Source organism: Lissotriton vulgaris, chromosome 7 (genome assembly GCF_964263255.1).
Source record: "Lissotriton vulgaris chromosome 7, aLisVul1.2, whole genome shotgun sequence".
Classification (NCBI taxonomy): Eukaryota; Metazoa; Chordata; class Amphibia; order Caudata; family Salamandridae; genus Lissotriton; species Lissotriton vulgaris.
The window spans coordinates 642558357-642574077 of NC_141695.1; the positions used below are offsets into that span (position 1 = coordinate 642558357).

A 15721-nucleotide genomic window follows, 5' to 3' on the forward strand; every position below is an offset into this window, starting at 1 on the left:
AAACAGCCCGACTGGTTTCTGTCCCTTACGCGTTTCGCTGCGCATGCAGCTTAATCATAGGGGAAGGAGTCCGGATGCAAACTCCACTTCATTTTCCCTCAGTGGCATTCACTCTCCAGTGAGTGGTATGCCGGGAGTTGAAGTCCGATTGTGCCCTTCCAGTAGGGTCCGAAATTTTTGTCAAAGTTTTATACACCCAATTTATTTGCAATATTTACAGCCCTCCAGTGGGCCTCGAGGCTGTTTCCCTGGTTCGATTGTATTCCTTCATGCTGGCAGGCTGAAAAGATTCCCAGCCTCACAGACCTGCTCCCAGTCTCAGGCGGTGCATCTCCCGCAGCTAGGGGAATCTTCGCATAGGTTATAATCAGGGAGAGAGGGCGGTAGGAGTCACACACATTCTCCGGCTTGCCAGGTTTCAGGAGGGATGAAATAAGGGCCTCCTTCAACGGGTAAGGAAGGGTCTCTAGTTCATGTGCTTCCTCGTAGACCTGTTTGAGGAGGCGAAGTAACTGATCGAGGTATGCTTTGTAAATATCAATGGAGTGTCCATCTGAGCCCGGGGCTTTCCCTGACTTCAGCTGCATAATTGCAGTGCGTTTTTCATCATTTTCGAGAGGTGTGGCAAGGAATTCCCTTTGTGCATCTCCCAGCTATTTTAGAGTGATGTCTTAAGTAGATTGAAAAGTCAGGGGGCGCGCTTATACGGGTAATGTATAAATCAGCATAAAATTCTGTGAATACTTGCAGGATATTAAGGCTGTCTCTGTGACGTGCGCCATTATTATATTGAATCTCCAGGATGTAGTTAGAGAACCTGGGTAGTCGAACTTCCTGCGTTAAGGCTCTACCCGGACATTCGCCCACTCCGTACTTACGCACTAGAAAATACTTTCCTCAAAAGCATGCTTCTCGGTCGACTGTGATTTTATAGTCTGATAGCTTATCTCTAAACGCTGCTTGCTGAAGCCCGGGGAAATCTCTCCACAGGTCTCTCTAAAATTGTTTCAGTTCCCCTTCAAGAGTGAGTATAGTGCGACGGAGGTCACTCAAGACTCCAAAGCGTTTGGTAATACAGGACTCTCTAATTGTTACATTAAAGGCCTCCCAGACTATACCCACATGTGTGACAGAGTTTATGTTCCCCTGGAAGAATTTGGTGATCTCTGTACCCAGCTCAGCTCTAAAGGCAGCGTCTAGCAGCGCCCCGGACATTAGTCTCCAACATCTAGGGGTAGTAATCGAGTTGGGCGGTGCAACCATCATGTGAACTGGGGCATGATCGGAGTAGGTCCTAGCTAATTGCTGAACTTTGTTAACCCACAAGACAACCCCTCGGAAAAGTACCCAAAAATTCAATCGGGTCAAGGAAGAGTGACTGCTGTGTAATGGGTCCCATCCCTCCCATCTGGGTGTAGATGCCGCCACTGATCTATAAGTCTGTGAGCAAAGGTAGGTCCACCACCGCGCTTCCTGGTGTAGTGGGATGGAAGGGGGTTAGATCTGTCTAGGGGAGGAGTGAATGCTGTGTTGAAATCCCCACTACAGATGATGTGAGTGGAGCCCACTTGAAGTATATATCCCCAGAGAACCGTGAAATAATCTGGGACATCCACATTCGGCACGTAACAGCATAATAATGTGACGGATTGCGTACCTAGTGTGCCCCAGAGCATGCAGCTTCACCCCAGCGCACCATGGTACGTACCACCTAGTATGAAAGGAGTATTCTTCTTTATAAGAATCACTGTGCCTTTGGAGTACGTGGAGTATGAAGAGCATATGCGTTCTGCAGCCCATTTACTGGCGAAATTAGGGGCGCAGTTTGGATCTAGGTGAGTCTCCTGCAACATGGTGATGTGAATTTTGTGTCTATCAAGATATGTAAGTATTTGCCTGCATTTGCGTGGATCCCTTAGTTCCCTAACATTCCACATGAGGAGGTTTATCTGCAATGCCTCATTATGTGGATGAGTAGGCGAATATCATGAAAATGGCACGCTGTGATCTGGAGGAAAGTGTATGTGTGAATCTGGTTACATGTGATCTCTTAACTACCTGCTGTACAAAGATGATATTTAAAGCATGAACAACCAAGTTCCAACCCACCCCCGCCCACAACAGCACTCTAATTGTGCTGGCATTATGATACCCACCCAAAACCCAACCAAATATTGTCCTTACAAAGTAAAACAAATATGTCAAATAAGCTAGGCAAACGCCCGTGCGGGGTCACTAGTGGGCAGCAAGGATCACCCTTCTCCCATAGCCATAAAGCCAGTTTTCCAATGGAGAGGAGAAAGAGGGGAAGGGAGGGATGTTGCTTGGCATAGTCCAGATGAACAGTATGAATAATAAAAAAGGGGAAAAAAGCGCCCGCCACCCAAGGTACTTATACATTTAAGTCACTAGGCACTTAGCTGTCATATAGAGTAGTTCAACCAAACCAGACTTTTTGCCGGGGCTTGGGAGCCTGCCATTCGGTGAAAGATAGGCATTTCTTCCCGGTGTTTTCTGGACAGTTAGAGGCTTCTGGGTTGTCCATTCCGAGCGATGGCTACCTGGAGAGGCGCTCTTGTGACTCTCGTTGCTGGGAACTCTTCCTGATGAAATCATCAACCTGGTGCCCATTGGTGAAGAAGTGCTGCTTGCCCTGGTGTGTAATGCGCAGGCGAGCTGGGTAGAATAGTGCATATTCGATTTGCGCCGTCCGGAGTTTCTGCTTGGCCGGTAAGAACTTACGCCTCGCCTCCAGGACAGCGTCCGTAAAGTCTTGGTAGATTGTGAACTCAATGCCGTCGTAATGTAGAGTATTTTTTTTCCTGGCTAGTTACAGAGCAACGTTGCGGTCGCGATAGTTAAGGAGGCGTGCAACAATTGGGTGTGGGTTCCTGCCTGGGGGAGGCCTGGGGTCTAAAGAGAGATGCACACTCTCCACAATCAGTTGACTGGAAAAAATATCAGCGCCGAAGGTGTTACACCGCAGGCATTCGATGAAGTCCTCCATGCGCCCAGTATTTGCGCTCTCCGGTATCCCAATGACGCAGATGTTGTTGCACCGGCTGCACGCCTCCAGGTTCTCATTTTTTGCCGCAATTACTTTGAGGAGCTTGTCCATTTGCATTACTTGTTGCTTCACTTGGGTAGTGGTGTCCTCATCATCTGAGATCCGCTTCTCCGCCTCCTTGAGTTGCTCATCATGTCTGTCAAAGTTCAGGATGATAAAATCGATGAGAGTATTCATGGAGGCCATTTTATGGAGATGTCTGCAAGACTGTGTTGCATGGCAAGTAGAAGACTTTTTACTTCGTCCACTTGTGGGGCTGGAGGTACCTGCGCCACTTTATTCGCGGGATGTTCTGGCTCTTCTGAGCTGGAGTGTGTGGTGGCTTTTTTAGTGTCAAAGGGGAGTTTGGACTGACGTCCGTCCATCTTCCCCATGATGATGATGGCACAGGGCACTGGAGGTAGGGCTCGAGGAAGAGGCAAGTGGTAGCACTGAAGCGCCCGCCGGCGGGGGGCTGGACACTATTGAGGGCACTTCCGTCTGAATTGTACCAACTGGTGGCAGATTCCAGGGCAGTGTTGACGAGACCTTGTCTTCAAGAATTACACAGCATTTATATCACATGAGACGAAGCAGCAAGCCAGTGTCCATAGCAGCGGACCCAAATATGTAATGTCTGACATGTGCAGGTACTACTATAGGGGAGAATCGACTCTGAGGTCGTCCAGCAATCCACTATGCCTGTTAGGATGCAGGGAGCATGAGATGGGAGGTTAGTTTTTAGCTCCAGAGGGCGCGGCAATATCGTAGGGTCCTGGAGATTAGGGAGTGTGTGGCGGCTAAAGTGGTGGAGCTAGCAGGACTTGAGGAGTCGCATGTATGCCTTAGTTGAGCTGGCCTGGAGGAGCGGCAAAGTACCTGCAAGCAGCCTAATGAAGCGTGAGGTGTTGTAGGATCGTCAGGAGATGAGTGGGCCAGGTTGCGCTAATACACACTGGGAAGAGAGTGCTAGCATCCACTCACCGCTACTAGATGGGGCTCGAGTCGGTGATCAGAGGAAAGCAGGCATCGAGCTTCGGAGGCGTCCAGAGCATCAAGAAGGGAGGGCAGTACCCTGTGAAGGACTGTCAGGAGCTCGAAGTCGTGAGAAGCCTCCTGGGTCCGCGTAGTAGAGGCAGCTGAGTCAGGTGGCCGCACTCGCCGCACGTGTATCAAGCCCTCGCCGGACGACAGCAGAACGTGCTGGTGATTAGAAGAGCATGTGCCAGGGTTTAGCAGGATGTGGGGGCACAAGTTGTTTAGCAGGATGTGGGGGCATAAGTGACAGAGGATGGCTGTAGCGGAATTGGTTGGATGGACCAGCAGGGTGAGCCAAGTTGTAGCGTGAGTCCAATGGGGCCCACTGCCACGTGGGATCCCCGGGACTCGCGTGAAATCAATGACCATGCAGGTCTCCAGGCCCGTCCCTCCGCTCACCCCACGTCCAACGGAGACTGTCACAGGAGCCACTTGTCGACACCGACGGGTGCCAAATTTTTAACCCTGAGTGAGCTAGGATAATGAGTAACCGGCGGCAGGCCTTTAGGACAGGATCAATACAGTAGAAAACAGGATACATTGAGAATGATGTAGACAAGCTGCCAGAGCCTCACAGGCGTGTGCCACCTAGCGCCTCTCAGTTCAAACGAAGACTTCATCAAATGTGAGAGTATTGTAAAAACATTGCTAAGGGGGAGTATGTTTTATTGGAGGAAAAACTCTAAACTGTCCTGTAAGAAACTATTTGACCAGAAACACAGTGAAGCTGAGGATTTCCTAAAGTGTCATTTGCTGCTATAAGTGTATTTTTACAGAAGAATGAGCGGAAAACGGTTCACGTAAATATAACAGACAAGGTTATATCTGTTCTAGTGGTGCTGTTATAGTGTGAACCTTCGACAATTGGCACCATAACCAGAAATGCTTCCTTTTAAGTTGGTAAATTCTATTGGTAGATTCAGCCCTGGCCTTGCCATGATTTTCTTTACAGTCTTTTGGAATCTTCATGTGTGCAAACTCATTGCGTTCAGGAGGCTGACAAGTGTAAGGATTTTGGATCCGGAGGAAATATTTTGTTGTGGTTCCTTGTCAACAATTTTGAGAGATGGTTTCAGTTGAATGTGATGCTTCTCAGACAGGAGGAGGCGTCCGGTGAACCAATGCTGACTGGGCCAAACCGGGTGATTTCTTATCTTCTTATCTTAGGTGCAATTTGTAAAGCGCACTGACGCCGAAGCTTCCTGGCGCTAAAAGACAGAGTGAGTGAGGATGAAGCGTGTGTAGCGGAATTCTAGCTAAAGGACGGTAAGAGGTGAGTTTTTAGTACTTTTCTGAAATTCAGAAGGGAAGAGGAGGATTTGATTGAGAGAGGGAGGAGGTTCCAAAGCCCGGGAGCTAGATAGGAGAAACGGCGACCGCCGAATTTCTTGGTTTTGTTTTTGGGAGTGACTAGCAGATGATGGTGGGCTGATCGGAGGTTTCGTATTGGGCAGTGAGGGCGGATAAGGGATTTCAGAAACGCGGGGCCGGAACAGCGGAGGGCTTTGAATGTGAGACATCCCACCTCGAAGGCTGCTCATTGGTCTATTGGGAGCCAGAGAAGGCTGTGGAGTAGAGGTTTGGCCGATTGCCATCTGGGAGTTTTATGAATTAAGCGGGCCGCTTGATTCTGAACGACTTGGAGGAGGTGTAGCAGGAATTGTGGGAGACCGTAGTAGATGGAATTAGAAAAATCCAGACGGGAGAGCACAAGTGAGAGGACAGCTTGGGTAAGTGCAGCAGGGGGAAGTAAGTGGCGGACTTTACGGATCTTCTGAAGCTGGTACATGCAGGATGAGACTACCGCTCCCACTTGGGCTCTGAGGGAGAGTTCGGCGTCAATGATCACTCCCAGGCTCTTTATTACTTTTGCCGGGACTGGGGGAGAGCCTAGCTCCGGAGGCTAGAACTGCGGGCCCCAGTGAGCGTGACTGAGTCCAGGGAGGAGGAGCTCAGTTTTCCCGGGGTTTAGCTTCAATTGGTTCTGGTTCATCCAGAGTTGGATGTAGATCATGACTGCGTGGAACGTATTGATGGCGTGTGGTGAGTTGAGTGAAAAGATGATCTGTAAATCGTCGGCGTAGTTGTAGACTATGATGTCCCATTTCTGAAGAGATTGGATCAGTGGCCGGAGGTATAGATTAAATATGAGCGGTGAGAGGAAGGAGCCCTGAGGGACTCCGCAGGATGTGGGAGATTTTTTTGCAGTGTAGGGTCCCAGGCGGACCGCCTGTGTTCTTCCATTGAGGAAGGACTTGACCCACTCAAGAGCGGTACCCTGGATGCCTGCCTGCTCGACACGGTGGAAAAGAATGTTGTGGTCCACCGTGTCGAACGCGGCCGATAAGTCCAGGAGAACGAGGGCTTGGGGGGACCCAGTGTCCGCGTTGCTCCTGAGTGTGTCCAGAATGCCAGGATGACGGCCTCAGTAGAGTGGGCAGGTCTGAAGCCGGCCTGGTTAGGCTCAAGATGACAGGAAGATTCAATAAAGTTTGACACACACCGGGTGACGTGGCCTCCATTAGTTTTCAGAAGTACGGGAGGAGGGAAATGGGGCGATAATTTGACGGTTCCGCTGGGTCGGCGCCAGGTTTTTTAAGGAGGGGCACTTGGATGGCCTCCTTAAAAGAAGTAGGAACGAAGCTAATACTGAGTGACCCGTTAAGTAGAGGTAGGATACAATCTGGCAGGTTGAGGCATATACTCCGCAGGACAGATGGCGGGCAGCGGTCGTTCGGAGAGCCAGATTTCACGCGGGTGGCGAGTTCCGCTAAGGAGATGGGGTCTAGAGCGGGGAAAGTGGAGAGGGTCGAGGGGTTTTTTGAGGAAGTATCCGGTGGGTATGACTGACGAGGAGGAGGGATAGACTTTTTAATTTTTGTGATTTTTTCCAAAAAGAAAGAGTTGAGGGTGTCACATGCCTCTTGAGTCGGCTGGGAGGGTTCTGTCATCTGTAGTAAGTTCGTTCAAGACTTTGAACACCTCCTTAGATTTGTCGACCGCCGACGAGATCCTGTTGGAGAAGTGTTCCATTTTAGGTAGTCTGATGGTAGTCTGATTTGTAGTCTTTTCGCGCGGCCAGATAGGACTGTCTGGCTGAATCGGAATAATCGCGTCTCCAGGTGCGTTCAAACTGGCGCGTTTTTAATTTCTGAGCCTTAAGGTCGTCAGAGAACCACCTATGGGAGTTACGATGCCTAGTGCGGGGGAATTTGACTAGGGGAGCAAACAAGTCACTGGCCGATTCCAGCCATGAGCCGATGTCGTGTTCTAGTCCGTCGATGTCATTAGAGGGGTGAGGGGCTGGGCGGGTGTCGGCCAGGGCAGTGAGGAAGCCCTGAGAGTCATATGTACTCCATTTCCGTGAGAGGCCACCAGCCATCAGGGGGGCAGGAATCTGACCGGCGACGGTGATGGTGGTGTCAACTAGGTAATGGTCGGACCAGACACAAGGGAGTATGTCTGGTGGAGACAAGGCCAGATTGCAAGTCCAAATCTGGTCCAGGATATGGCCCTTGTTATGGGTGGGTTGGTGAGCTGTTGAGTGAGATTCAGATTATTAAGAGTCTCGAAGAGCTCTATGGCATGGGGCCGGCGTTGGTGTCATTGAACCAATAGTTTAGGTCGCCGAAGATGACGAAACTGGAGTGCAGCGTTAGCAGATTAGACAGCTGTTCACTCATGATGGTGGGGAAGGATGGCATGGGGTGAGGAGGCCGATATAAGAGGAGGAGGGTAAGGGTGCTGGTATCAGTTTGCACACTGAAGAGTAAGTTCTCCACCTCAGGGAGGGGGAGGGAATAAGAGGTGATGGAATTCAAGAGTTTAGAAATGATGGCTACCACCCCGCCCCCGGGCCGATCACCGGGGCGGTCGGCGTGAAGAATGTAATAATCAGGGGGGAGGGCAGCCAGGATATCTGGGAGGGACTCTGATGTTAACCAAGTTTCCGTGAGCAGGAGCATGTCAGGATTGGTATTAGATAACAGGATGAAGATGTCCTCAGAGTGTTTCACTAAAGAGCGAGTGTTCAGATATGACACGCTGATGGACATGGTGTTCCTGATCGGCGTAGCTGATGGTATGCGTCCGCATAGATGGTGTTGGTCAGGGCGCGTAAGGCCGGCTGTGAGTATGCGGCGGATGGCCGTTGGGGATGGCGGGGTGGCAGTATATTGTAGATCTCTGAGGGATTGAGATGAGTACGAAATAAGATGGTCGGCGTGGCGTGCCCTAGGGCCCGGCCTGGTGCGGACGGGCGCAGACGGGCTTTCCTTTGGCGCGCTGGCGGCGCGCCCGCTGCGCTCGTCCGCTGCGCGTCCGGGAAATGCACATAATTTGTAGGCGTGTAAGGGTGGCGTCGGGGGGGGGGCGTGGCCTCGCAAAGGGGCGTGGCCTCCGTCCTCGCCGAGATGGCGGCGGGAAAAGTTTGTTGCTGGTGAGTGCCGCGGCAGCGCTAACTCCACTGCGCGGGATCAGCAGAAATGCCTGAGAGGCGAGTGCATACAAAATACAGTGACAGGTTTTAACAAGTGAAAGTTTTAAAAAGCAAGGTAAAACGCTCTCGGCTTCCGCCTCAAGAGCACAGGTCTGTCTGGGTTCGTAGTGCTTGTAATCAGCGCTTTTATAGGGTGGCGTCGGGGGGCGTGGCCTCCGTCCTCGCCGAGATGGCGGCGGGGAAAGTTTGTTGCTGGTGAGTGCCGCGGCAGCGATAACTCCACTGCGCGGGATCAGCATTAGTGCCTGAGAGGCGAGTGCATACAAAATACAGTGACGGGTTTTAACAAGTGAAAGTTTTAAAAAGCAAGGTAAAATGATATCGGCTTCCGCCTCAAGAGCACAGGTCTGTCTGGGTTCGTAGCGCTTGTAATCAGCGCTTTTACAGAGTAGCGTCAGGGGGCGTGGCCTCGCATACGGGCGTGACCTCCGTCCTCGCCGAGATGGCGGCGGGGAAAGTTTGTTGCTGGTGAGTGCTGCGGCAGCGCTAACTCCACTGCGCGAGATCAGCAGAAGTGCCTGAGAGGCGAGTGCATACAAAATACAGTGACAGGTTTTAACAAGTGAAAGTTTTAAAAAGCAAGGTAAAACGCTCTCGGCTTCCGCCTCAAGAGCACAGGTCTGTCTGGGTTCTTAGCGCTTGTAATCAGCGCTTTTATAGGGTGGCGTCGGGGCGTGGCCTCGCAAAGGGGCGTGGCCTCCGTCCTCGCCGAGATGGGGGCGGGGAAAGTTTGTTGCTGGTGAGTGCCACGGCAGCGCTAACTCCACTGCGCGGGATCAGCAGAAGTGCCTGAGAGGCGAGTGCATACAAAATACAGTGACAGGGTTTAACAAGTGAATGGTTTGATTTGAATGGTTCTCTCTTCAATTTCTTGAAAATTCTTGAGACCTAAAGAGTGGTCAAAGATTACTGAACCTGCTATCAAAAATACATTCCTCCCTGAACCTGGTTGTGGATTCAAAACTTGCATAGAACTGGCACTTTCGATTTTGTGGAGTTGCAAATTGTTCTACGTTTGGCTTGCCCCACTGAGAAAATATGCTGTCTAGAGTTTCTTGGTTGAGTTACAATTCGTGCAGCTGCTTTTTATTCTGCTCAAAGTCTCCACTAGTTGTCTACGTGTTTCAGGAACATGTTCCACACATTAGCTATATCTAGTAGAGAAGCAATCCTTTCCAAATTCCTAAGGCATCTTCAGATTATGCTTGAGATCTTGTACCACCCTGTTTGTTGATGTGGTGCACTGTGGTGGTATAGTCCTTGCGGATTAGCATTGACAAACCCTTTATTCTTGGAAGAAAAACTGTAGACAAAGTTACAGCCCTAAGATGCAAACATTTCGGTTATGCTGAGCTCACTTTCCACTGATCTCCAGGTCTTGTAAGTGAGCTCCCCATAATTCTAGTTAATCATCTGGCATGATCACAAAATCGAAGATTTGGGGATGTAAATGAAATCCTGTAAAGAGATTTGTCTCTTGAACCCACCAGGGAGAAACCACCTTCAGGCATGGACTGATTTGAATTATATCCTTGAAAAAGCCTTGAACGTGTATCCATTGCTTGTCCAGCTATTCCTGCAGAGGTTTCATTCGAAGATGGCATAATGGATCCTAAGTTTCAGAGTACCACCTATAAATGGATCAGATGAATTAGACCTGTGAAATGGCGCCAGCTCAGGTCTACCCCCATTCAACTTGAGGGTTTTTTTTGCCCGAAGGGCTAAGCACACAAACATGAATAGAAATTGTTGGCAGCGGCCAATGAATGATCGGCATAGGAGATTCAAATCTGTGCATCATCCAAATAGGACACATGAGAATAACTGAAGCGGCACATGAGGTTAACCAGAACAGTGAGATGGATATTAAAAAGATTCTGGATGAGAGGGGATCCTGACCATGCATATCATACCAAGGTCCTCAAACAATAATGTAATAAAAAGGGACAGGACAGAGTGGGTAAGGTGTTCCAGGAAGGAAGACAGCCAGGTGAGTACCTTATCGCAGATTCCCACAGGTTGTGGAATTTGATCCAGTTTCAAATACAGTGCTAAGGTATAGTAGCACAAGTGCAGCAATGCGTCCTCTGTATATTATCATCTTATTGCCATCTGTGACTGCAGCACAGCCATCTCAGTACTGTTCAGGGGGTGGAATCCAGCTTGAATAGAACCTGCAATTTTGTTATTTTCTATTAAGGAGGAGAGCTGGCCTTTCGTCCCCCTTTCCAGAATCTCTGAAGCAAAAGAAAGCACTGGACAGGAGTTACTGAAGGCTGTGGGATCTGCCAATGGTGTCTACAGGAGAGAACTACTGTGGTTTCTTTCCAGAGAGGAGGTTGCAAGGCATAGATCAGAGATACATTACATAGGTATTGTAGCACTTGCGCAAAATCATCCATAGCCATAACCAAGCCAAAGATGTTTGTGGGAGCTGGATAACTAGGAGATCCAGACTTCATTGTACAGGAAAGCACTATGCCTGCATCAAGCACTAGAGAGTAAAACTGCGTGAGGATAGCTGAAGAACTCAGGGAGACCACTGTTTGTTCCCTAGTTTTTTTTAATACAATAGCCGCACCATTGAATGCGCAATGTACGTGGAGTGTCTTATCCTCAAAATACAATGATACAGATTCACAAAAGTCAGTAGAAGGGAGACTAAACAGGAAAGTCAAAGGCTTAAAAAGATCCACTTCATGTATGGAGCTCACGAGTGGTATTGGAATCACCAGAACGCCATTCATCGAAGCGAGATGGACGCTCCTGCTCCCGCTCCCGTCTTCGTACCTGTCAAGGGGGTTGCAGCGGAGCATACGGAGCAAGGACTCACCGGGCTCACCGAACCGCTCGCTTATGCCTCTCAGTTGGTCTGTTGGTCTGCCTGTGGCTTCGATCGCGGCGGGCGGCTCGGCCGCGGCGGGTCGAACAGAGTGAGGGAGGAGCGGGTGCAGCGACTCGGCGGGCAGGCGTGAGTAGGTGCGAGTGGAGCGCTGCCTGAGCTGGGCTGAGCGCTGACACAACAGCACCCACTGCCTCCGCCTGCGCCAATGCAAGCCTGCTCCCCTGTAACCTGTAACCTGCAACCTTGCAAGATTAGAAATGGGATCGGTCCGAGGCCCGTAGAGTGCTGCTGCCTGCTGGTCGGTGTGAGCCCTCCCTAAGCGCTGTGAAAACAATACTGCCAAGCAGGGGAGGGGAGCCTGTCATTTTGGCCTTTTGGCAACTCCAGGATCAGACTGCGGACTGCAGACTGCGGGTTGCGCAACCAAACCACACCTGAAGAGGTAGGGGCCTCGTTTGTTCATATATAGTTTCTACTTTCTGGGTTATTGGGTTAATGGGTCGATGGCCGGTGAGGCAAGGCGGAAAACTACACACCCATAGCCCATAGCCTGCAGGAGAGCTCAGGAAAGTTCACGATTAAATTGGGATTAGACTGGAACTTTGGGGCTTTGGACAACACACACCTCAGGTTCTGTGGGTTCGTATATACTTTAATCCGCCCTTACTCCGCCCTCACTGCAGTGCTGCCCCCTGACGGCAGCTGCTCCTTGCTCTGCTTAACCTGTCGTGTGGATTAGCACGCGGTAGGGCACCAGAGCCTTAAAGGGAGTAGACAGGCTTGGGAGCGCACATGGTGTTGTGCGGACAGAGAAGCTTGGCATTTTCAGGCTCGAGACTCGTGTGTATAAGAGGGGAGTAGCAGGACTGTGCTGGAGTGCTCCAACGTACCGAATAGCACACACAAGGAACAAATCAAAACTATAACCAAAAGCACAGTCCGAGACATGAGATCAGGAAAAGTAAGGACTTTGGGAACAGCAACTAAACGCACAAAAAAATAGCAGCAATCAAGTGTAGCAAAAAAAATTAAAAATAAACGCACCAGGTCAGAACCAATCTCTTATATCCCCGATTGCGCGGATGTTCCAGAAATCTGGTAAAATACCAGACAAATTTCAATTTTTGAAGGATCCGGCGGGTGGTATGATGTCAATGACAATGGAAACAAATAAGGATAAACTACAAACTCCCATGAAACCTATTAATACTAATATTGAAGCCCTAAATCTGTCACAAAACAACAAACAAATGAAAGAATTGGACCAAATAGAATAGAACTTGAGTAAAAATTAATCTGTGGACTTAGAAATACAAACTAGAGCCCAACAGCCATGGATAACTCAGGAAGAACCCTCAAAAGCTATGATAATAGCAACGACGAAAGAAACTAATATGTCTGTAACGACTAACCTGGATGTCACTACCACAAACAAATTGTTGTCGCAATCTATGGAATCTAATCAAGAAGACTGCCAGGATAGGACTGAGCAAGCAGGGCAAACACCACAAAGGATCCCTTTTGAAGTCAAAGTTGAGATAATTAAAATGTTGGGCACAAGCTCTGAGGGAACTGAAATACACCCGATCATCATCAGGAGCACTCAGACGAACAACACACTCAAGGAAACTGCTGACAACGCTGGCAACACTGTCGATACCAGGGAGCAAACTATAGACTCCGGGGGAGCTGAGCAATCCAAGTATGAAACAATAGAAATAGGAGTTAAACAACAGGATGTAGTCAAACCCTGGGATATCTTCTACCAAACATCAACCCTTACTTTAGAAGCCCTTCACTACCAATCAAATAAAATGGACATACAAATTGACCTTCTAAAAATGATGGCAAACAATGCGGCTGGGATTGACAACAAACTGGCCCAATGAAATGATCTGATAATCAGAGCACAAAGAGATAAGAAAAAACAACCTCTGACTGCATTTATGTGCCTATCATGGATAAGCTATCAGCCCTACCTGCAGTATTAACAAGCATAATAGATGATGCTAAAAGAACCATCCATCACAGTAAGGATAATTCTAAAACGAACATCGCCAGTATGATGGGAATGGAAAAAATTACACCTGGGGTTGGTATGGACAACTCTAATCCCACAGAACCACAACAACTAATAAGACAACCTGATGATATAGTTAACTTACCAATTTCCCAGGCAAAGGATACTTTGGAAAATGAAATCATGTGTGAAGCTATGTGTAAAGTCTCAAAAAATGACCAAAATCTTAATGACTCTGAGTGAGATTGTTTCTCTACGATGACAAAACGCCAAAAGAAAAAACTCTGCAAAGAAAGAAAAAATGAGAAACCGAAGCTGAATATTACAAGTAACCCAGCCGAGGACCTCAAATTACCTAGCTCAGGATCTAACAACTTCTTCCCTATTTTCGGAAATAAACCACTAAACGACCGAAGTTCAATAAAATCTGACAAAATAAATGAATCACAAATCCCGGTATGGGAAGAAAATAGAGTAGTGGAAGTACAAGTAATAAACAGTACGGCAGAGAGTCTGCAAATGGAACCTAACCAAGATGAAAACCAAAATAAAGAAGAAAGAGAGCAAACTACTTATAACTCTGATAAAACGAATGGAATCATCTCTATCAAGGCAACAGAAACAATGATGCCCCATCTCAAGGCCGATATGAAGGAAGATACAAAAAAAGACAGCGTCCTGATAGGGAGAAGGGCAGAAAGAAGCCCTGATATAACACCCGAACGAGACTATTTGCAGATTAAAAGCATGGATGGGAATAAAACAGTAAGCTATACAACAAAACAAATTGAGAAAAATGAGGCCGCAAATCGACACAGTACTAAAATTAGTGAGAAACTTAAATTTACACCAGAATTCCGCTCTAGAGGTAGACACGACATTCTTAATCGAGGGAATTTACTGCTACTTTTTAAATTCACATCTTCACTTAATAACATTGTAAGTAATGACATTATATCTGTTCAATTTATGGAGGATGACCAGAGTAGCCAGACCCCAAACTTAATCTCACTATCATCAATACCCATAGCTGAACAGATAATGAAGGAGCAAAAGATATTTAAAACCTGGGGCATAATACTCACCAAACAAATCCCAGAGGTTTACCCTACCCATTTTATAGAAGTTGATACTTCACTGAAACAAAAAAAGGTAGGGACAAAGACTTTATCAGTCTTAAAAAATGCACTTGGCAGATCACCAGAAAAAAATGAATGTCCCACCTTGCAAAAAGAGATAGAAAGAAACACAGAAATAAATGAAAAATGGATCAACTTGGCACTCCATAGTAATCGGACACAATGATACAGTAGTCCATTACTTCATGTTTAGGAGAGAAGATTAGCTGAGGGAGGCCAAGAGAAGACAAAAAATCTAAAAGGGAGATGATGCCTGCACTCTCTGTAGCCTACATCCCGATATGGGAGTCACCAATTACCTAGTGAACCATTGGAGAATGAACTCAGTGAAAGCAGTATCAACTTTGTGGCCTGACACAGGTAAAAAAGAAGGCCAGCAATAGAAACGTTGGAGAATATCTCCATCTGAAGAAAAAAGTCTCAGATAGTATGAAGAGACGGCAGACCAATGTGACCATGGTAAGGTAGGAGCAAAATATAATCGCTCATCTTCCCTAACTCAGTTTGGCAGGTCCTTCCTTATAATCTTATATCCTTGCAGAACTGCTACCATAATGTCGGGCCAAATGAGATGCCCACAACACGTTTGAATCAACGGATTTTAGACTTCCGAAAGCTCCATTAGCTTCTCAGTGGAAGGGGAATTACTACAGGTCTGTCTCAGCCTGCCTCGACTTAAGCTGGGAGGTTGATACCCATCAACCACAGAAAAAAGAAGAGTACAAGTACACCTGTCTTGAGAATTTGACAATATTCACCCATTGTACCGATATTTAACTACCTTTTCCACATACAGAATAGCTTTCAAATGCCATGCGTCAGTTATTCATAGATAAAACAAAGCTTAAGCAAAAACATATCAAAAATAGGAATGTTATAATGTCTACAGTAAAAAGTCCAGTCAAAAAATAAAAATGTTTTGACTACAAGGTAAAAAAATTAATACATTCAACATTAAGTTAGAATTGAGGGCCTAATGTTTAGAGTTTGCAATGAGAAGGAGGGCAGAGATATATGGCTGCTGGAGCATGCTATCTTTGAAGTCCTAACATCATGAGCACTCACTAAGAGAAAACTTAGTTTAAAAGAAGAAAAAACATACACAAAAAAAATACATCTGGGGACAGCCCAACAT

At 47.7% G+C, this 15721-nt stretch overlaps 1 protein-coding gene across 2 annotated transcripts in view; it reads right to left on the minus strand.

Moving 5' to 3' along the window:
• MBTD1 (mbt domain containing 1) overlaps window positions 1-15721 on the minus strand; it is a 947763-nt gene that overhangs the window by 191974 nt on the left and 740068 nt on the right. The gene's annotated exons all lie outside the window — the stretch shown is intronic.